The 23,407-nt window shown below is 54.5% G+C and overlaps 1 pseudogene; it reads right to left on the bottom strand.

The window, feature by feature from the left end:
* Nucleotides 1-4,409: 4,409 nt before the first annotated feature.
* Nucleotides 4,410-23,407, bottom strand: part of LOC131478259 (kinesin-like protein KIF17) — a 43,733-nt pseudogene continuing 24,735 nt past the window's right edge.

A 23,407-nucleotide genomic window follows, 5' to 3' on the forward strand; every position in this document is an offset into this window, starting at 1 on the left:
ATGAACTTGTTGAAAACATTGTAAATAATGGTCATGTAGTATTCTCTTATGATCATGATTAAAATTGTATGAACACATTTTTCATAATTGATTAATCACTAAACAAAATAATGCTTTCATTAAGCAAAAAATGGAACTACAAAAATGTGTCTTTTTTTTTTTTCTCTATAAGGGTAGTCTGCTGTATTTCTCTATTTAGGTAGTGATTGAGACCATTCATGTATACTAAAATCTTGTGCCAGGTCCAGGGACAAGCCTTATGAGGTCCATTCTCCCTAAACCACCATTCCATGTTTTCATGGACTGCATGAGACTTGACAGACAAGTTAGCACTTAAACCCTGTGAAATCTGACACCTCAGTGAGAAGGGAATCATGCTGTTTACTGGGAAGGTCACAATCTTTCCCTTATCAGGTGGCCAGGAAATCACACTTTCAAGTGGACAGCACAGGAATTATCCAACCATTTTCTAATTGGTTGAAAGAACACCACTGGGTGATATCTTCACAAATTCCTTCCCACAAACACGCACAAAAAAGAGTCAGGGAACACTTAAAAACCCAAGAGATTTCCTAAAACCCTAGTGTGTGTGTGTGTGTGTGTGTGTGTGTGTGTGTGTCTTTCTCACACACTACGTTCTGAAGACACAACCATCTTCTGGCTCTCTCCCAGAAGTTACTTTCCCTTCTTTTCACATTCACCTATTCATTTTGCAAATAAAAATGTTCCTGCAGCAAATCTCAGGCTTTTTATTTCTATACTAAGCTTAGGGAGGAACCCACAGAGCTTTGCCGGTAAGAACGACTTCCACTGTAAATCAGAAAAAGACACTACCAGAAAATTTACCTTACTGGTGGTTTAAGGTTAACAATCTAATTTTGTGTAAGCATGTTCCTTCTTTTATTTCTATAGTTTCATTATAGCTCACTTTCACATAAAGTTAAATGTACTTTTTCATCAGCACAGCAGTAAAAAAGGTTAATTTAGAGCAATATGAGGAAAAATAAGTCAGCACTTTAGCATAATCAATCTCTGATTCCTCCAGCTGTTTGCTTAATCATTTCCACTTTGACACTTTCCAAATACAGACTAATAAAATCAACAGGACAGTTCTTCTCTCTCCTCTTTTCATAATCCTTGCATTTGATAAATCTGTATTTGTTTTACAGGTTAATAAAAGTTAGCTGGGGAATTGGCCCCACTGAATATTTCTCCCTTGTGTCAGTTCTCTCATCCTCTGCCTTTAAAATTTTGCCTTTGTTCTTTTAATAATCTATACAAGTTTCTCTTATAAGTACATGGTCATCTCATGTATAAATGGTCTTCAAATTTTTAATAAGTACAATGAAATGCAGATATTCATTTAGTTAGATAACCCATTTTGGCAATATCTTAATGCTAATAATCTAGAAATTGAGCTTACAGTATTTTTGACTGTATGATATAGTTGAAAACCAAAAGAAGTTTTCAGCGCTTTTTCTGGAGTTACAGTGAATAAAAGTGTTGGAGTAGAGTATGCTGACATTCAAGCTAATGAATAAAGTCTAATGCAGGGGCCTGGCACCATGGCCTAGTGGCTAAAGTCCTCGTTTTGAAAGCCCCAGAATCCCATATGGGCGCCGGTTCTAATCCCGGCAGCTCCACTTCCCATCCAGCTCCCTGCTTGTGGCCTGGGAAAGCAGTCGAGGACAGCCCAAAGCTTTGGGACCCTGCACAAGCGTAGGAGACCTGGAAGAGTTTCCTGGTACCCGGCATCGGATCGGCGTGCACCGGCCCGTTGCGGCTCACTTGGGGAGTGAATCATCGGACGGAAGATCTTCCTCTCTGTCTTTCCTCCTCCTCTGTATATCCAGCTTTCCAATAAAAATGATGAATAAATATTTAAAAAAAAAGTCTAATGCAGACACATCAGAGTTAATTAAGGCAAGTTTTCAGCAGAGGAATAATAGCCAATACGTGACTGACACAGCCAATGAGGGACAAGTTCAAGAATCAAAAAGTGATAGCAAGAATTTATTGACAATGGTAGAGCAAGGGCAAAAATTGCCAGGGTTCATGATGCAAAATATCGCATTCAAATATTCCCTTTTATAGACTAAAGCATATTATAATGAATAAAACTTATTCATTTAAATGTTTTTCGATATTACTGCCTGACATGGTAACCTAGTGGCTAAAGTCATTGCCCAAGATCCTATATGGGTGCAGTTTCTAATCCCAGCAACTCCGCTTCCAATTCAACTCCCTGATTGTGGCCTGGGAAAGCAGTTGAGGACGGTCTAAAGCCTTGGGACCCTGCACCATTTCTGGCTCCTGGCTTCAGATTGGCTCTGCTCTGGCTGTTGTGGTCATTTAGGGAGTGAATCATCAGACCGAAGATCTTCCTCTCTGTCTCTCTGCTTTGTATATCTGACTTTCCAATAAAAATAAATAAATCTTTAATTTTTTTACATTTTAAGAAAATTGCATTGAATTATCTATATGAGTTAGTTTAGATTGTTTCCAGATTTTACTCCTGCAAACACCATATGTATACCCTTGTTAGTAAGTCTACATGCACAAAGGACTCTGTTTTTCAGATTCTTCCTCACCATATGTTGATGAAACAAGGTAATTCATCTTTAGACTGCCATATGATTAGGTTCTTACTCATTAAGTAAATACTTTCTTAAAAAATCAATTATTTGTTATTGTTTCTTAAGTGCTGCTGATTATTTATATATGTATTTAATGGACAATCTGACAGTTATTTTGACAGTAAATAAAAATGTATGCTATCCATCTCTGAAAAGCAATTGTTTTTTCTTTTAAGATTTATTTTTATTACAAAGATATACAGAGAAAAGGAGAGACAGAGAGGTAAATCTTCCGCCTGATGATTCACTCCCCAAGTGAGCCGCAAAGGGCTGGTGCTGTGCCGATCCAAAGCCGGGAACCAGGAACCTCTTCCAGGTCTCCTACGCTGGTGCATGGTCCCAATGCATTGGGCCGTCCTCGACTGCTTTCCCAGGCCACAAGCAGGGAGCTGGATGGGAAATGGAGCTGCCGGGATTAGAACCGGAGCCCACATGGGATTCCGGGGCTTTCAAGGCGAGGACTTTAGCCACTAGGCCATGGTGCCAGGCCCGGGGTAACTAATCTTTGTGTCCTACATAGTAAGGTGTATGAACACCTTTTGATTTTACCTTTAATATTTAGAACAGTTACTGTGAACCTGTAGAAACCAGTCTAGAGGCTGACACTGTAGCACAAAAGGTTAAGTTGCTGCCTGCGCGTGCTAGTACTGGCACATTGTGTCAGAGCACAGCTGGAGACCTGGCCACTGCACTTTCCATCTTTCTCCCTGCCAACACACGTGAGAAGACAGCAGAAGTTGATTCAAGTGTTTGGGCCCTGCCATCCTTGTGAGACATAAAGATTGAATTCCTGGCTCCTGCCTTTGGCCTATTTCAAACCTATCTGCTGAGGCCACTTACCAGGGGTTGGGGGACTGGGGTGTGAACCAGAGGACTGAAGATTTCTCTGCCACTTTGTTTTCCAAAACCAAATATAAAAATTGAGAGGTCAGTGAGATGGCTCAATAGGCTAATCTCTGCCTTGCAGCACTGGCACCCAACATGGGCACCGGTGTGTGTCCAGGCTGCTCCACTTTCCATTTAGCTCCCTGCCTGAGTCCTAGGACCCTTGCATCCTTGTGGGAGACCTGGAAGAAGCTCTGAGCTCCTGGCTTAGGATCGGCTCAGCTTTAGTCATAGTGGCCATACGGGGAGTGAGCCAGAAGATGGAAGATCTCCGTCTCCCTATCTATCTTTGTAAAAATCTGCTTGCTTTTTTTTTTTTTTTTTTTTTTTTTTTTTTTTACAATCTGGTTCTCCATTTTCTATGTTCCCCTCTAACATGAGCCATATAAACAGCTTACTTGCTGGTTCTTACACTTGATTTCTAGTGTACCAAGCATAGTCACGTCCCTAGCTATGGGTTTTTGCTAAGAACAGGTGCCTCAATACTCAAGCATTATTACTTCTCAAACAAACAAACAAAGGAGAAGAAAGGAAAGAAAAAGACTGATCCCAGGAGCACTGCTGTGGCACGGCATTTTGAGCTCCTATCTACCATGCTGTCATCCCATGTGGCCGCAGGTTAGGGTCCTGCTATTTCACTTCCAATCCAGCTCCCCTCTAATGTGCCTAGGAAAGCAGTTAGCCCACCTATATGGAATATCCAGACCAACTTCCAAGATTCATGACCCAACCCTGTCAGATCTGGTTCTTTGGAGAGTGAATCAGAGAATGAAGATCATTCTCTCTGTCTCTCTCTTCTTCTGCCAACCTCTGTATTTCAAATAAATGAATCATTGAAGACATAAATGTGTGTATCTGTGTATCTGGGGAGGGGCGTGTAAGGAATAGCTATAGAATCACCCGGTAGCGGTCTTCTTCCTGCCAGGATTAGTCCACACACTCAGCAGCGGAGCCCATGCTGCTGCAGTCCTGACTCGGACCCTTAGCCGAGAGCTCAGAGGCCTCTGGAAGCCTGCTGGGGCAGAGACTGCCTCTCAGGGCCAGGGCAGTCACTGCCCACTTTTGGGGCTCCCAGGACCATGAGTCACAGTCTCCAGCCAGGAATCAATGGCACCCCGCTTCCCAGGGACAGCCAGGGCTGTGTTCCCTCATGCAATGCTCTGATGGGGTGAGAGTGCCACCACTCTACTCCCCCAAGTCTGTCCCCAGAACACTCAGCCCATGGCTACCCATGTGCCCAGCAGCCTGGAGCCTGACCTCACAACCATGAGGACAGTGATGTTACCGTAGCCAGGCCCTTGGTTCCTCACTCTGAACTCCTTCCTTCTCCCATTTGACTAGATATGTTCACAAGGCACCCATCACAGAACCACAACTTCTGAAACACAGTAAGTGGTCCACTGTAGGCCCATGACCAGTCCAAATCTTGCCCAGAGTTGGGGCAGGTGCTCTAGTAGAGGCTGATAAGCTGCCCACAACCCATACCAGAGTGCTTGCTCCGAGTCCTGGCTACTTCACCCCTAATTAGAGTTCCCACTAATTGTAGCCTAGCACTTAAAGTCCTCACCTTGCACGCACTGGGATCCCATATGGGCACTGGTTCTAATCCTAGCGGCCCCTCTTCACCATCCAGCTCCCTGCTTTTGGCCTAGGAAAGCAGTCAAGGATGGCCCAAAGCCTTGGGACCCTGCACCCACATGGGAGACTCAGACGAGGCTCCAGGCTCTGGGCTCCCAGCTTTGGATTGGCTCTGCTTCTTCTCGGTCTCTCACATGGGTGCAAGGGGCCCAGGTACTTGGGTCATCTGCTTTTTTCAGGTCCATTAGCAGAGAGAAGGACCAGAAATGGAGCAGCCAGGACGTGAACTGGAACCCAAATGGGATGCAGTGGTTGCAGGCAGCACTTTACCCACTATTGCACAACACAACACTAGCTCCTGTGTTTTATTTTTATCTTTATTTTGTATTGACTTATTTGAGACAGAGAGCTGCCATCCACTGTTTCATTCTCCAAATGCCCACAATAGTCGGAACTGGGCTCTGCCAAAGCCAGGAGCGCAGGCCAGGGCTCCCGTGCAGGTGCCAAGGACCCAGTTACTTGAGCCATCACTCATTGCGTCCCAAGGTACTGGGACTTGAAACCAGGTGTTCTGATACAGGACATGGGCACCTCGACTGTGAGACCAAACACCCACCTTGCCAAATTAAAGTTTCACCCTGTTTTTATGCTGCAATAGCAAATGTGAGAGACTCCAGCCATCTGGCCCAAGAACCGACAGAATTCACTCTCAGCAATGGCATTGTGGGGTACAGAGCAATGCTGATATCCCATGCCCTAGCACCAGTTCAAATCCACTTCCAATCCAGCTGCCTACAAATGCTCCTGGGAAGGCAACAGAAAGCAGTCCAAGTAGCTGGGCCCCTGACCCCAGGTGGAGTTCCTGGCTCCTGGCTTGGCCTGTGCAGCCACTTGGGAATCAGGTGGAAGACCTCTCTGTGTTTCTCCCTGTCATTGTGCCTTGCAGGTACACGAATCTTTCCCAAAAGTTGTAAAAGTATATTTACTGCCAAGTCCTTTACAGCAGATGTTGGCTAGCTCCTGCTTTATACCCATATAATGCAGAAAACATGCAAAGAAAGTGACCTCAGAATCCCAATGATAGTTCTGTCGACACATGGAGGATCCTTTGGTCTGAGGGACTAGCTGGGGCCCAGAGAACCAGACTGGGCCATGGACCTCTGGACTTGAACCTGAACACCCTGCCCTGTGCCAGCAGGGAATGCAGCCCAGTGCCCTCCCTATCCCTGCCCTGCACCCAGTGGCCCCAGGCCCGCCCTCCCTCTCCTTGTCTTCCTGACCACAGGTGCCTGTGAGCCAGGGCCAGAGGAGGCCAAGGGCCCAGTACCAGTGGAAGGATGCAGCAGAGGAGCCAGACTGGGCCCCAGCCTTCATCCTTAGGTAGGGGTGGTTAGTTCGGCCCAGGGATGAAGACATCACTTGGGACCACCCCATCCCAAATGGAAGTGCCTGGATTTACATCCCAGCTCAAGTTTCCCATTCCAGCTTCCTGCTGCTGTGCAACCTTGGGAGGCAGCAGGTGATGGCTCGAGCATCTGAGCAGCTGGCACCCACATGGCAGGTGTGCACTGAGTTCCTGGCTCCCAGCTTCGGCCTGGCCCAGCCCCAACCCAAGCCTAAGCCCCAGCTGCCTGTGGGCAGTTACCAAGTGGATCAGTGGATGGGAGAGCTGTCTCTCAAATATATAAAATCAAGAAATCCTGGGGCCAGCATAATGGCATAGCCAGTTAAGCCCTGGATGGAAAGGCCAATATGCCATATCAGCGCCAGTTGATGTCCCAGCTGCTTTCTTTCCTGCCCAGCTGCCAGCTAATGGCTAAAAAGGCAACATAACAGGGCCCCAATGCTTGCGCCTCTGCCGCCCACCAGGAGACCTGGATGTTGCTCCTGGCTCCTGGCTCCTGGCTTCAACCTGGGCTAATCCTGGCTATTATAGTCATTTGGGAAGTGAACTAGCAGGTGAAAGATATCTCTCACTCTGTGCCTTTCAAATAATTCTTAAAAAAGAAAAGGCAGGAAAGACAGGGGAGGATCCTCAGCTGGGGTGAGATAAGTGGGTTCCAGTCCCCCTCTGCCTCGTTCCCTTCCCCCTCCCCTGCCAGGGTCTTACCAGGTTGGCCTCACCAGTGTCGGCTGCAGAGGCTTTGCGCGGTGCTTTGTTCTGCGGCCCGGTGGGAACTGCTGAGGAAACAACAGCTACAGTCACTGCAGCCAGGACACAGGGGTGGGGGGTGCAGGGTGCGACCCCGCCCAGCCTAGCCACGAGATGACTGCGAAATGGACAGCATGCAAGGGGCACGGGGCAGAGAGAGCGAGCCCAGAGCCTGGAAGTGGAGTTGGCTGGGGTCTTGCGGGCTGGGTAGGTACCGCTCACAGGTGTCAGAGAGGTAGGGACAGGACCACGCTGGCTGCAGGGATACTGAGGGGAGAGCTTGCTGCTACCCAGACAGAGCCGGGCCTCAGTGGGACACGGGACCACTGCAGGGCAGCTTCACTCTGAGACTCATCTGGGGCAGGGAATGAGCAAGGTTACTTTATCTGACGGAGAAGCCCAAAGAGAGGCAGTGACCTTCAGAAGGTCATGTGGGAGGGCAGCCACCAGGCAGAAGTTAGTGTAAGCCTGTGCAAGCCCCTCCCCCCAGTGACTGTGACTTTGGGGCCGCACACCCACTGCACCCACAGCTTGCAGGGAGCAGCTGGCTCAGGTTTGGGCAGAACCACAGGAGAGGGAGAGGAGGGCAGGGGGTAGCGTGCTCTGACCTACTGGGAGGCTGGTTCTCATGATGACAGGCTCTGGATTCTTCCAGAAGCCGTTATCCTCATCCCAGGAGGACTCGCGCCGGATCCTCTCCAGGTTGCTGTAGTTGCAATCCCGCTGGATCAGGGGCTGCACCTGCTCCAGCAGCTGCTGGAAGAACATAGCGTCGCACTCCTGCCGCCTGATGGTGGCCAGGTAATCAATCTTCTCCAGCTCAAACTCTGACTGCAGATCTTTGATCTCCACCTCTGCAGCCCGCAGCTGCCAGCGAAGCATGACAAGCAATGAGCAAGTGGGGTGAAGACAGAGGCTTCTCCTGAGCCACACCCCTACCCCTGTACCCCACCAGCAGACCCCATCACAGTCCATCCACACCATCTCCCCCAACCAACCAGCTCCCAACCCTTCTGTCCCTCCCTCGTGCCCTCTCCCACCATCCCACCCAGTGCTTAGATGAGCCCCCAGCTGTCCACAGTCCTGAAAAATGTAAAGGGAAAAACCAACCACCACCTGCTGCCACCAGCTCCTGGCCACTGGCTCACACTCAAGCACATCACTCAGGGGCCTTTCAGACGTGCCACCCACAGTCGCCCCAGCCCTGGGAGAGCTCAGAGAGCTGCACAAATGACATGACTATGGGAGCCACCGGCACAAGCGCATAGACTCCGCAGCCCTCCTTCTCCTCCCACCACAGCCCTCTGTTCTGGAGAGACAGACCCTGCACCTGACAGGCCCACCTGATTTGACCATGGACTCCAGATTCTTGGTCCCCTGACAAGTCTGCCAGACTGACCCTCCCTTCCCTCCTAAACACAGTGAATGCCAATGCCAAGTGCAACCCTGTGCACAGGCTGCCCCATGACCCAGATGCACAGGCTGCCCCTCAAACAGCAGGTGCAGTGTGGCTGATTAAGAAGGATGACTGAATCCAAGGCAGTGACTGTCACCAGGCTAAGAACACTCCCTCAGCAGGAGTGGGGCAGACAGGTGGCTGGCAGGGAGAGCCAGCTATACAGGCAGAAGCTACTCTAGGCCTGAAGTGGAAGGGTTGGTTTCAGCCGAACTAAAGATGCCCCAGTGCCCATGCTAGGTGATACACGCAGGGTTCCCATCTTGTTACAGACTGGAATGCTTTGAACGATTTACTGATTTACTGATTTTGCAAGTCAGAGTTACAGAGAGAGTGGGAGAGACAGAAATAGAGATCTGCCCTCACAGTTTCACCACAGCCAAAGCAAGAAGCTGGGCGCTTCATCCGGGTCTCCCAGGGACTCAAACGCTTCAGCCGCCTTCTGCTGCTTTTCCCAGGCCATCAGCAGGAAGCTGGATCAGAGGTGGAGCAGCCAGGACCTGACAGGTGCCACGTGCTGGTGTCACAGGTGGTGCTGCCTTACCTGCTATACCACAAGGCCAACCCCTGTACACTTTTTCCCTGTACATTTTTGTACATCTAAAACAATTCAGAATCTCTTCCTCGGCCTGGCATGATTGCCTAGTGGCTGCATCCTCACCTTGCATGAGTCACAATCCCATATGAAGCACTGGTTCACATCCAGGCTACTTCACTTCCTATTCAGCTTCCTGCTTGTGGTTTGGGAAAGCACTGCAGGATGGCCCAAGCCCTTCGGACCCTGCATCCACGTGGGAGAACTGGGAGAAGCTCTTGGCTCCTGGCTTCGGATCAGCTGAGTGCTGGCCAATGCGGCCACTTGGAGAGTGAACCAGCAGATGGAAGATCTTTCTGTCTCTCCTTCTTTTGTAAATCTGCCTTTCCAATAAAAATAAATACATCTTTTTAACAAAAAATCACTTTCTGTGCCTGGCACAGCAGCCTAGTAGCTAAAGTCCTTGCCTTTAATGTGCTGGGATCCCATATGGGTGCTGGTTCTTATCCCAGCTAATCTACTTCTCTTCCAGCTCCCTGCTTGTGGTCTGGAAAAGCAGTAGAGGATGACCCAAAGCCTTGGGACCCTGTACCTGCATGCTCCTGGCTCCTGGCTTCAAATCGGCTCAGCTCTGGCCATTGCTGCCGCTTGGGGAGTGAACCAGCAGATGGAAGAGCCTTCTTTCTGTCTCTCCTCTCTGTAAATCTGAAGATGCGCCAATTCTTTGGACCCCTGCAACCACATGGGAGACCTGGATGGAGCTCCAGGTTTCTGGCTTCAGCCTGGCCCTGCCCTGGACATGGTGGCTATTTTTGGGGTGAACCAGCAGATGGGAAATTTTTTTTCTCTCTTTGACTACACTTTTCAAACAAATAAATCTTTTTTAAAATGACAAAGTTTAGGAAAGTTGCAGGATAGAATTGCTGTTTTCTTGGAGATATTACCAGGGAACTGGATCAGAAGTGAAGCAGTTGGGACTCAATCCAATGCTTATATAAATGTCAACACTGCAGGTGGCAGCTTAACTTAGTGTGCCAGCTTTAAACTTTGTTATTAATTTTAACATTTTTAAGTCCCTTAGGACATTCTCTATAAAGCATGATGCCATCCATAAATAGAGATTATCTCAACATGGATTTTAAAAAAACAATTTGTATGTTTATTTTGAGGTATATAGATTGAAAAAGAACATCAACATGCACTGTTTCATCCCCAGACAGCCACATGGTCTGGGCTGGGCTAGATGGAAGTCAGAAGCCAAGAATTCTATGCATGTCTCCCACACGGGTGACAGGGGCCGTCTCCCTCTGCTTCCTCAGGTGTATTAGCAGGGAACTACACAACATCCGGGACCCAACCAATGCTCATAAGTGATGCCAGCACCCCAGGCAGCAGCTTAACGTGCTGTGCCACACTGCCCGTCCCCAATCCAGATGTCTTTTATTTCATTTTCTTTCCTAGCTGCTCTTCTAGAAACTGCACTTCAGTGTGGAATAAAACTGCTGACAGCAGGCTTCTGTGTAATCCTTTTTACATGTGGTTGGATTTGGTTTGCTGGTATTTTGTAGAGCCAGAAAAATGATCAGTGTGGACTTTTCTTACTAGGTCTTATCTGGATTTGCTATCAAAGGAACATTGGCCCCACGGAATGAAGTGTTCTTGGGTACACGACATGATGGCATAGTGGCTAAATCCTCACCTTGCACACGCTGGTATCCTTCATGGGCACTGATTTGTGTTCCAGCTGCTACACTTCCCCATCCAGCCCCCTGCTTGTGGCCTAGGAAAGCAGTTGAGGATAGGCCAAAGCCTTGGGATCCTGCACCCATGTGGGAGATCCAGAGGAAGCTCCTTGCTCCTGGCTTTGGATCAGCTCCACTCCAGCCATTGTGGCCACTTGGGGAGTGAGCCAGCGGGTGGACTATCTTTCTCTGTCTCTCTTCTCTGCAAATCAGACTTTTTTATAGAAAATAAATACATCTTTATAAAAAATGTATCTGAGAGGTAGAGATAGAGTAAGCTTCTGTTTGATTCTTTAGATGCCTGTAACTGCTGTGCCTGGGTTCAGTCCAAGCCTGCAGCCGGGAACTCAAACGAAGCCTTCCTTGTGAGTGGCAGGAACCCAGGGCCTTGGGGCATCACTGCCACCTGCTGGGGTCTGCCCCTGCAGAAGCTGGGGTCAGGAGCCGGAGCCAGGAGCAGTCTCTGGTCCCTGGCATGCGAGATGGGTACCCTGACCAGCAGCAACACTGCAGGGTCCTGGTACCCTAAGCCCTGGGGAGCTCCAAGCAGAGGGTCCGGCCCCACTATAGCCACACCTAGCCACAGGTGATGCATGCGCACTGCTGTGGTGGCATCGTGGTACCAACAGGGAACATGAGCTTCATTTCAAATGACACTTCCCAGGAGCAGGCACCGGCCTCGCCGTCAGCACACTCTGAGTCCATCAGTGCACCTGACTCTGGCTTCCTGCCCCGGGAGGTGGCAGTGACAGTCCACGTGACTGGGTCGCTGCTGCCACAGGGAGATCTGGATCAAGTTCCTGGCTTCAGCCACAGGCTGCAATGTTGGAGGAGAGAAGTAGTTTTAGGAGGCTTTCTCTGTCTCTTTGCTTGTCAAATACGTAACAAAAATTATTTTATTTTTACTGGAAATTCAGACATACAGAAAGGAGGAGAGACAAAGAGGAAAATCTTCCCGCTGATGATTCACTCCCCAAGAGGCTACCACGGCCGGTGTTGCACCAATCCAAAGCTAGGATCCAGGAGCCTCTTCCGGGTTTTCCATGTGGGTGCAGGGCCCAAGGCTTTGGGCCATCCTCAACTGCTTTCCCAGGCCTCAAGCAGGGAGCTGGATGGGAAGCAGTGCCACCAGGATTAGAACCGGTGCCCATATGAGATCCTGGCGCGGCAAGGCAAGGACTTTGGTTTCTAGGCTACCGTGCTGGGCCCTGAAATACTTTTTAAAAATAAAAGATGACACTTTTCCAGACAGCCAGAAGAAGGCTCTATTGAACCCCAGGGAACAGCCCAAGCCTTGCCTCTGCTGCTACCAAGCCAGAGCTCACAAAATCACCAGGGATGTGCAGATGCGTCCCACCAGAAGAGAGGAATCACAACATTCCTAAGGAGAACCTCCCCTCCCACCACAAAGCACAAGGCACAGAACCAAACACGCAGGGAGAACAAGCAACACAGGCTGGCGGTGCGGTACGGTGGGCTTTCTCTGCTTGCAGCACAAGCATCCCATAGCAGAGACCTGGCTGGTGCTTGGTGTCATACCGCCAGCATGGGAGACCAGGCCGGAGCTCCAGCCCTAGCCGCTGCAGTCATCTGGGGAGCTTACTCTCTCTCACTACCTTTCAAATTTTTTTGTTTTGTTTTTTGTTTTTTGTTTTTTTAAGGAGAGGGGAAGACAGTTCCCTGTGTGGCATGATCCCCAGCGTGCTGGCATTGGGGGAAGGCCAAGACCTCACAGAGCAGGCATGCAGGCAGCAGCGCCACTCACTCTGCCGTCAGATCCTCACATGGCGCTGGCATCTCAGGCCCCTCCCTAGTTCTCCTGGAGCTGGCCCTGTCACCTGCACCTGTCTCAGGGTCCACCCAGTACTGACTCTCCTGGGGTCCCTTGTGCAGGCTCCCCTCCATGCAGACACCCCTGCGGTCCTTGGGCCCCCAGCTTCTTGATGTGGGTGCTGAGATCCCCTGTGCATGTGTGACTTGCAGGCACTTTCAGCAAACAAGCAGACAAATCTGGTCTCCTGCCCTGAGCCCCTTCACCATGCTCCTCACTCTTCGCCATTCTTCAGCTTGGTCCTCTGTCATGTCACCCATCACACATGCACAGGCACACACATGCACATATGTATACACACACTAAGATAGAAGCGCCCTAACGGCTGGGACATGCCTCAGGCTGCCAGCTCCAGGGTGTGCACAGTAAGTGCCTCACAGATGCCCGTGCAGGGGGGCAGCCTCACCTTCCTCTTCACCCTCTCCAGCAGCTTGCTCTTGGCCCTCACTTCCTCCTGGATGGAATCGTAGACGTTGAGCAATACCCAGTCGCCGCCGTCCTCGTCTGTGCTCTGCAGTGCGGCCACCAGCTGCTTCCGGCGCTCATCTGCCTAGCGCTTGTGCCCCTTGTGCTTCTCCTTCAGGGCCTTGTTCTTGGCTTGCTCCCCGCCCACTACCTGCTGCTCCAGCAGCTGCAGCCTGCCCGCCCACGGGGGGGGGGGAACGGTACAGCACGTGTCACCACCACCCCCACTCCATGAGCTCGCCTACCCCACTGTGCTCACCAGATCCTCCCAGTGGGCCCACTTCACAGACAGGCAGACTGAGATTCACAGACAGGATGCTGCTGGCTTGGGGGCCACACCCAGATCCACCCAGATCCACCCAACTTCATGCCTGTGTGCTTAACAGCTGGATAGGTGTGCCCAGCCCTGCTGGCCACAATCTCTGTCCCCCATGGCTCGCAGCTGACCCCTGGAGCCCTGACCCCATCACTCCCAGGCCTGAGGGCCCTGCCACTGGGAGCTCACGGCTGCCTCTGGAGACCACACTGCCATGAGGAGACTAAGAGCCAGACTGTGCAAAATGCACAATGGAATCAACTAGGAGCAGGGAAAATCCATCTTAAATGTCTTTGTATCCCAAATGTGCCACATTGTTTAGTTTTGTCTTCCAAGGGACAAGCTTTAAGTAACTTCAAAGATGGGTGTGGAAGTGGGCAGCAGCCAGGGCAGAAGCCACATCCAGTCCCTCCTCCAGTGGCCCCTGGAGGGATGAGGCCGAGTGCTGAGGGGCTACGCAGGGCCCCTAACACCTCCTCTATCCCTCCCAGACCACCCCTCACCACCTATTGTGCACAGCAGCTTCCGCTCGCTGCTCCAGGCCCTTGGTCTCACACTTCCTCACTCAGCCATGTTCTGCAAACCTCACTCAAGACCCCACTTCCAGGAAGCCCTTCCTGATCTTTAAATAGCCACACTGTGCACCCTGGGAGCCTGTCCCTGGACTGCCGCCTCAGCAACTATAGCCACATGGAACACCTGCTACGACCTTCCCCAACTGCAGCTGCTCATGTCATCCAGGGGACAGAGAGACCCACTAAGGCCCAGACTCAACGCACAGTGGCAGAGCTGGTGGCAGGAGAGGCCAGAAGAACCCAGGCAGCGGACGGCGGGACCCTTCCGAGTGGCCCATTCACAAATGTCCCAGCCTGATGCCCCCTGAAGGCCCAGGTGGCCCCTGCTCCACCCATATACACAGGCTTCAGCACTTAGTCGCTCAGCTCATCTGTGAATGTCCGAGGCGCCTCAGGTGAGCAAAACCATGACTTCGAGAAGTGACAGCCACGGGGCGAGGGGCAAGCCCAGCTTCCCTGGCAGTCCCCAGGGGGGTGGCCTGTCTCAGGGTGGGCAAGTCCTCCCACAGGAACAGCTCAGGAGGGTTTGACTGTACCCAGGAGCTGTACCAGGAACAAGTGGGCACTGGCCTGTTCTCTTCTTCCCCAGCAGGTGCCTGACTGGAGCCTGAGGCAGACCAGGTTCTGGGGGCAACTCCAGCCACTCCCAGCCCCCAATGCCCTGGGGAGAGACCCCAGGCGAGCAGAGCCATGGGAGGAGGAAGGGTGAGTGTAAGGGTTTGGGCCTGGGATGGCTCCTCCCCACCCGGCCACGGGCCACACCAGCCCGCAGCAGAGCATCGTGCTTACCTGGCGAGCACCTGCTGCTGATCCACAAGGGGCGGGCAGCAGGTCCTCCCTGAGCACTGCCAACCCATCCGCACTCTCCCTTGTCGTGCCTGCTGTGGCCAGCAGGGGTCGCGCTGGAGCCGTCACTGCCATCTGCGGCTCAGCCTCCAGCCACACTCCAGGGCCTGCCATGGACATCACCTCTTCCACGTCCTCGGCCATGGACAGGGCCAGCTCAGCCTCCTGAGCACAAAGAAGTGAGATGGAGGAGAGGCCACTCGGGGACAAACTCACGTCCAGGAGACGAGGTCCTTCCTGAGGCCTGATCAGCAGATGCACACAGGTATTCAGGCAGCAGTGTCTTCAGCTGTCTCTCCAAACCTCCCAGCTTCATCTCTCACCTCCCATGCCAGGACACTCTTCTTAAAATCACACCCCTTTGAGCCCGGCGCGGTAGCCTAGTGGCTAAAGTCCTTGCCTTGCATGCACCAGAATCCCATACGGGTGCTGGTTCTAATCCTGGCTACCCTGTTTCCCATCCAGCTCCCTACTTGCAGCCTGGGAGTGCAGTCAAGGATGGCCCAAAGCCCTGGGACCCTGCACCAGCGTGGGAGATCTGGAAGAGGTTCCTGGCTTCAGACTGGCTCAGCCCCAACCATTATAGCCGTTTGGGGAGTGAATCATTGGAGGGAAGATCTTCCTCTCTGTCTCCCCTCCTCTCTATCTGACTTTCCAATAAAAATAAATAAATCTTAACAAAAAATCACACCCCCTTAAAAACAGAACACCTGCCACTTCCCTCTGCACCTGTAGGAAAATCCAGCTTCATCCCTGGCTGCCACACCCTCCACACCAGCTCCCCCCTCCGGCTTCCCGCTGCCACCCACCCTCAGGCAGCCTTGCACACTGCCACCCTGACTGTGGGTATTCTCAATGAGAAAATCAAGATCCTGCTGGCCACAGGACCTTGGTACTTGCTGTGTCTCCTTGCTTGCTGCCTGGGTCCCCCTGAGTGTCATTTCCTAGCCAGGACATCCCATCTACCCTCAGAAGACGCTGAGTGCCAACTACACACTAGGCTGCAGTCCAGAGGCTGGCAGACTTCTTTCTCCAGAAACGAGACCATCGCCGCTTTCCTTGCCCTCCCTGTGGCCTGGTGTGATGTCTCCAGCAGAAGCAGAAGCGTGGGCCCCATGGCCACATTGCTCAAACTGGGACTCGGGCACAGCGGGGCTTAGGCCATGTCAGCCCTCAGAGGAGCGACAGATGCCCGGATGTGCACTGTGCGGCTGTGCAGGCTGGCCGGGGGTCTGGGCTCGCTCCAGGATGAGAAAGTCCATGTCGCTGCCCACGGAGCCACCCACCCAGAGGTTAGCCCTGGGGCTACTCACCATCCTGGGCGGGGGCTCCTTGGCCAGCTCGGAGCTGGTGTCACTGGGCTCAGGCACTTCCCACCTGGGGGAGGTGGGAAGGGGTGAGGAGGGGTGGCCTTGGTCAGAATTGGCCTCCATCCCCTGCCCTGCCCCTGCCTCAGCTCCCCAAGGCTGCTCAGCCTCCTGGCACCTGCCACCGTCCAGAGGAGAAGCAACAGCTGCAGTGGGAGAGTGGGAGGGGGAAACCCAGGGGGCCATGTCCAAGGTCATACAGCTAGGTGAGTGCCAGAGCGGGACAGAATCCACACAGGTATGATACAAAAGCCACTGCTCCTGCATTCACACACACACGTGCACACACACACACGTGCACATGCATGAGCAGATGTGCACACACAAGAACCCAGGGAAGCAAAGGCAGCAGAGGACACAAAAGGAAAGAAGGTGGCCAAGGGAGAGGCCCTTGGACGAGGACAGGCTGGGGGAGCAGCCGGTCAGGGCCGGGGATGGAGGCCCTGGCAAGGACTGGATCCCACAGAGCCCACCTAGCTCACTGCCTCCCTCCTCATTCTCTCCAGTCCAGAGGTGCAGGATGGCTGAGGGGACGCAGGCCCCTCCTCCGGGCAGATCGGGTGTCTCCACCCACCTGCCCTGCTGACTGACACAGCAGCAGAGGAAACAGCTCCCCCCGACACCCACCATGCCCAAGCCAGGGCCCCTGAGGCGGAAAGCAATGCCAAAGCCACAGCATCCACTGGGGCAGTGCAGCTGGACAGCAGAGGCCACGAGTTCTGTGCATGCGCACGGCAGCCTCTGCCCCCGCTGCCCCAGCATGCCTGCCCACTCAGCAGGTGTCCAACAGCCACTACCTGTGAAAGGACCTGGGCCCCTGTGCTCCGGGGCTCATCCGTCCTGGCCGTAAACGAGGAGAGCCAGGCCAGCTTGGCTTCCACCTCAGCAAAGGGGTCAGGCAGCATCTGCAGGGATGGGAGCGGCAGCTCCTCCTCCTGGAAGCCGGCTTGCTCTGGTCAGAGCACGGCCTCAGCCCCTAGTCTTTGGGGAGAGAAGTACTCGGTCCCGGGCTCCATCTTGGGTGGGAACTCCGCCCCGTGCACAGGCTCCACGGGCCCAGGAAGGACCGCTTCCTCAAACGTGGACGACTAGTTGGACCAGAAGGACATCTCGGACCTGGAGGCCTCCGCCTTGGGCAGCTCCTTCAAGGAGGCGGAGCCTTCCACCGTGGCATGTGCATCCACGGGCGGCTCACAGGGCATGCAAAACACCTCGGGCCTGCCCACCAGCTCATACTGGAAGGCGGGAGTGAAGTCTGCCCAGCTGGCAAACTCGGCCCTGGACATGACCTCAGCCTTGTGGAGGACTTCTGCCTTCAGCATGGCCTCTGCGCAACCGAGAGTCCCCGTCAGGCCAAGGGAAGGCGACAGCTAAAAGGGGTCCCATGCCCACTGCCCCCAAGAGGCCACTCAGACCAGAAGACTGGCCTGCCCACATGCCCCATTGCCCCTTCCCCAATCCCAGCTCAGCCTGTCACCTGCCACCTCCACTAGGAAGCCTTCCTTCCACCAGCCCCAAGGTTCCTCCATGCCCAGGGCTTCCCCAGCCACCAAGAGCTGGCTTCCCACCGCCTTGACTAGGGACCACTCTTCTACCTTACAGGCTCCCATGGGTCCAAGCGTCTCCCAGGCTGGAAGCTCCTGGTCAACAGGTTGCGCACCGAGACCTTTCCTCCCTACCCCAGAGTCTGACCTCCTTGGCCAGAGAGTGCATATAAAGCACCCACAGTGCCAGGCACTGAGCAGTGCCAGCAGAGGGTGGCATAGCATGAGCGGCTGGGTCACCACCACCACCCCAGGCTCAATGCAGGTGGGCAAGAGCCGGCGGACAGTGTCCTAGCGGCATAGGTGCACTAACCAGATGTGTGAGGACCCAGGTGCAAGTTCTCACCAGGGCTGACAGCCTTATTATGGGATGTGGTTGCTTTGGTAACAGACGGGAGCGGAGGGGTGGGGATTTGGCCTAGTAGTTAAGATGTCTGGGTTCGAGTCCCGGGACCGGCTCCTGACTCATTTCCTGCCAGTGCAAACCTTGGCGGTGGGGAGGGCACAGTTGGTGGCTTGAGTAACTGAGCCCCTGCTACCCACACAGGGGCCAGTCATTGCAAGCACTTGGGGAGAGAACCCAAGGGTGAGAATTCCATCTGTCTGCCTGCCTCTCAAGTCACAACAAAGCAGCAAGAGGAGACATTGCAAACCCCGGGTTGGGACTGGCCTCTGAAAGGAGGTGACACTTTGTACCCTGATGTCAGCCTCGAGCAAGGCCCAGTGGGGGCCAGGCCACCATGAACCAGCACTGTGGGTGAGACTGTGGTGCTGGAACAGGAGGCCAGGGCGCCGTGTGACCTGCATGAGCCACTCACCCTGTCTGTGCCATGGTCACCATGGCACCCACCTGGCAGGCTGCCATGAGGCTTCAGCAGGATGAGGCCTGGGCCAGGGAGGGCTCTGTGCAGTCAGCCCCCCGCCCGGGCCCGGGCACCCACCTGTCTCCTTGCACAGGTTCTCCTCCAGCGTGGACAGCTTCATGTCATACAAGTTGCGCATGGCCGTGATGTCCTCCTCCAGCCGGGCCCGGGACTCCTTCTCTGCCTCACAGTCAGCCTTCAGCTGGGCCAGGCACTGCTCGTACTCCTGGGGGTGGATGACCTGTGAGCAGCCCTCAGTGCTCCCTCCTGTCCCTCGGCCACAAGCAGGAGGCTACAATCCCCCACCCAACACTGAACAACCCCCCGTGCAGGGACGGGTTCACCATCTTCCCCACGCACCAACACACCCTGAGCACCTTCCCACACCAACAGGAGCACGCTGTGGTCAAAGGTCCCCAGCCCATCATGACAAAACCAGCTCTTGTCCACCTGCTTTCCTCCACACCACTGCACCATCACCAGCTCTCACCCAGGGAGTCCTTTGGGGGCCCCACTTCCGCCCCTGCTGTTGCCCCAGACCCTTCTACCCACAGCCGCCCTGCATGTCCAGCAGACCATGTCCCCTCCCCACCACTTCCCTACCTAAGGCCCATCAATGGCTCCCCAACCCAACACCCAGGCCCCACCCAGGCAAGGGCAGTCCTATGCCCAGCCCAGGATGGGGGTGAGCCATAGACACGGGCTCTGACACACCTCCCGAGGGGACAGCCTCAGCAAGCGGGCTGCATGGCTGTGTTCTCAGGAGGGAGAGAGGGGACAGACAGGTGGACGCCATAACCTGGCCATATCTGAGCCTCGTGGTCACACCTGCCACATCACAGAGGCCCAGGTGGCTCACCAAGCCTCTCCCCTCACTTCCTGCCTGTCCCAGCAAGATCTGGCACCCCTCAATCCATGAGCCCATGTATACTGGCATGCATACTGGCAGTACACATGCATACTGGCAGGTGCACACATGGACACAGATGCATACAGAACAACACCTGCGCATACACACGTAATCAGCACACGATGCTTATGGCAATGTGTGTATGCATGCATGGTGCGCATATGCTAATAAGTGTGCAATGCATGCTAACACGTGCTAGCATGCAAACATACATGCACATATACTCACGAATACACATGTATTCATGCACACACAGAAGCACCACTATCCCTCCTCACCTTTAACCGTAGGCCCCAGATTGCAGGCAGGGCTCCCATCACAGGACCCACCCCAGCCCTCACCCTCCTCCTCTGCCTTGGCCCCTTCACTCCCTCACACTTCCTGTGTGCTACTGCACAGGTAACAGCCCCTCAGCTCCACCTGCAGCTCCACTGCCCGCACGCTCCCCTTGGATGAGCCGTCTGGCGTCCAGCCTGCCTCAAAGGCAAGATGCTCTCCCACCTGCCTCCCACGCCTCAACCTCTCTCCCTGAGACCACGTCCACCTGCCCACTTCTCACTTCCAGCACCAAAACGTCAGCTTCCTGGCTCCATGCGCCCCTCCAGGCCTCATGCCAAGCAGGCTCAGAACATGCTAAGGATGAAGGGGCTGCAGCACACCTGCCCCTCCTCTTGCTTGGTCCTCACTGCACATCCCAAAAAGAGATGTCCCACATGTCGCATTGCCCACCCCATGCAGCTGTGGGACAGCTGCCGGGCACCTGTGTGTGCTACAGGTGAGGGCCCAGAGGCGCCATGCCCACCAGCAGCCTGCCCAGGGTCTCAGAGCCTGCCAGGGCCAGGCCACAAAACAAGACAGCAAGATGGGAATATTCTGGTCAACTCTCATTGCCCTTCCCCCATCCTGTCCATACAGGTCAGAGCACCCCTCACAGGAACTCATAGCTTACTCGTTCCTGACCACACCACTCCCTGCCGAGAGGCCTCCTCCCTGGGCCTGCGCCTCCTCCCTGGACCCTTGCCTCCTAGGGCTGTGCCTCCTGCTTACATTGTAATGGACAGGAAAGCCCAGCCCCCGGTAAGTCCCCTCGCCAACTCCTCCAAGTAGGGCTCCCAGGAGAGACCCCTGGGGCAGTCAACTGAATCCCGGTGGCGAGGCAGCAATGGCGGGGGGGCTCTTGCTATCAACGTGCTGTGCTGGAGGATGGCAGGCAGCCTGGTTCATGCCCAAGGCACGAGACCCTCCCCTCTCTGGCCTCCTGCCCCATCTCTCCTAAGCAGTGGACTGGCAGCAGCGCTGTTCTCCAGGTTGACCACGAGATGGCGCCAGCCACTCTACATGGAAAAGGCTGAACAAGGTCCCACAGTGGCTGCTGCTGCCATGCCCCGCCTCTCCTGTCTGTGGACTTCTGCCACTCATCATGCCTCCTCCTTGGGAGCCCTCCCCAGGAGCCAGCCTCCCAGAACCTCAAGCTCCCCTAAGCATCACCTACTGTGCTTCCCCCAACCGGGGGCCCCTGGCCCCTACAGCCTGAAAGACTTCAGGGTCTGAGGGTTAACCCCAACTGAGGTCATGTTGAGTGGCAGGAACCAAACTGTCCCTGCAAGAGTCAGGGTGCTCAGGGGAGGGGTGGTGCCCAGTTCCCCACATGAAGGTCTCAGGGGCAGCCCTCGAAAGGGAGGGGTGTCCAGAAAGCCAGAGACGAGAGGCTGTGGCAGTGACCCCTGCCCCGCAGCTCCCCAGGGAGGCTGGGAGGCCCTTGGGTCCCCAGAGGCTAAGTCTGCCCTCATCCACTGGCCAGAGGCTGCTCTGTTGGACGCCCCAGCCTGTTCACAGCCTCTCCCACAGCCAGGAGGCCCTCTCTGCTTCCATCCCCAGGGCTCCTGGAGGAGCCTCGCACCCTGCTGTTCTCTCCCATGCAGGCTCTGAAGTGGCATGGCCTGCAGGCTGGACTCAGGACCCCAAGTTCAAATCCTGGGACCTGCCCTCCGTAGCCACGTGAGCTTGGACAAGTCATGGCATCTCGAAGCTTCATCCACACAGTGGGCCTGCAGGTGCAGAGGATAGCGACAGCAGTGAAGGAGGAATGCTACCTATGGAGAGGAGGCGGCGTCTCCCAATCCCCATCCCTCTCCCCACTGTGCCTGCTCGGGCCTCACCTCCCGGATGAGCTGTTTCTCAGCCTCAGCGTCATGCTGGCTCACAGGTGGGATCAGCTTCTCCTCACCCTGGCCATGACTCTGGGGCTCCTGGCCAGACAGTAGGGCTGGGAGAACAGGGAAGAGCAGCTGAGAGGGAGGCACACACGGCTTGCAGGATCTCATGCAAGGGTCACCACATGCTCGCTTGGATATGCCCATGAGGGCTGAGGTCATCGCAGACAGGACACAGGGTGGGTGCCAGAGCCGCAGGTGCCAGAACCATGGGCATGCAACACCATCAGCAGGTGCGGATAGCAGCAGGACACTGGGGCAGCATGAGCCTCGGCCATCCTGGGGCAGTGCTTTCCACTGCTTCACAGTGGGGACTGGGGCCCCAGGGGCCTGCGGAGCCGGTGGGGGGTGGTGAGCTGGTGTTGGTTATCTCACTCACCACCTGCCCTCACTGCCATGCTCGCTGTAGCCGCGGAGCAGCGACCCTGGAAGGCCTCAGTGTTAGCGGACCCAGTGACACAGCCTCCCCAGCCACTCCTGGGACCTCTCACCATTCCAACTTACTGCCCTTGCGGGGGGGGGGGAGCTGGGCAAAGGGGAGAAAGGAAAGAAGAGGGAGGCAGGTGGCCAGAGTGGAATTCCTCCTGGAGGGTTCAAGGCCCTCCCCTCTCCACACTCTGCCAGTCCCCCCCTCCGCCCAAAGTTAGCAGCCTGTGGGTCTTCCCAGAGGAACCTCGAAGCCCTAAGCACGCACACCGGCTACTCACAGCCCCACGTCCTCACAGGCTTAGTCACTGTCTCCTCCGTGAAGCCAGCTGGGGCTAACCACACCCCACCCCGCACAGACCTGGCCACCCACCCCTTTCTGCCCACTGCGGGGGTCTGCCCTAGGGCCTGCTAAAACATTTAGCTCAGGAACTGGGAATAGATGAATGAATGAATGGGGGAGGAGGTTGGACTGGAGTGAGGAGGTTGGACTGGATAAATGGACTGTAGGGTGGGCTGGGAGGGCAGTGGGGTCTGGTAACTGCATGGGTGGAACAAATGAGGAGCAGGTGGGTGTGTGGTGAAGGAAGGAAATGGACAAACCATGGCGTGGATGAGAAGGCAGGCAGGAGGACATGTGAGCAGACCAGCTGATGGAGATGGCACGGGGCTTGACAGATGGGCAGACAGACCCGGCTCTCGCACACTCACTTCCCCAAGACAGAGAAGCAGATCCGGCAGTGCTCTGGGCCCTGTACTCTGGGCCCTGTTCCACGGGATTGGGCCACCTTGCGTCTGATCTTGACCCTAGTGGATCATGTGGATTTGGCAGGCCCGGCTCAGCACAATGGCCTGATATCCCTCTGTCCAATGGCAGCCCACGCACCTGGGGTGCACATGGCAGCAACATCCTCCTTGCTCAGAGCAAGGTGGGACGTGGGGGAGTCAGCCAGCCAGCCAGCAGCCATGCAGCCCAGCACCACGACACTGCCCTGGGGACAGCCAGCACAGAGGGAATGACGGAGGTGCAGTGGGGCAGGCAGCGGGTGACAGGGCCTGTGGCTGGT

This window comes from Ochotona princeps, chromosome 2 (assembly GCF_030435755.1).
Source record: "Ochotona princeps isolate mOchPri1 chromosome 2, mOchPri1.hap1, whole genome shotgun sequence".
NCBI lineage: Eukaryota > Metazoa > Chordata > Mammalia > Lagomorpha > Ochotonidae > Ochotona > Ochotona princeps.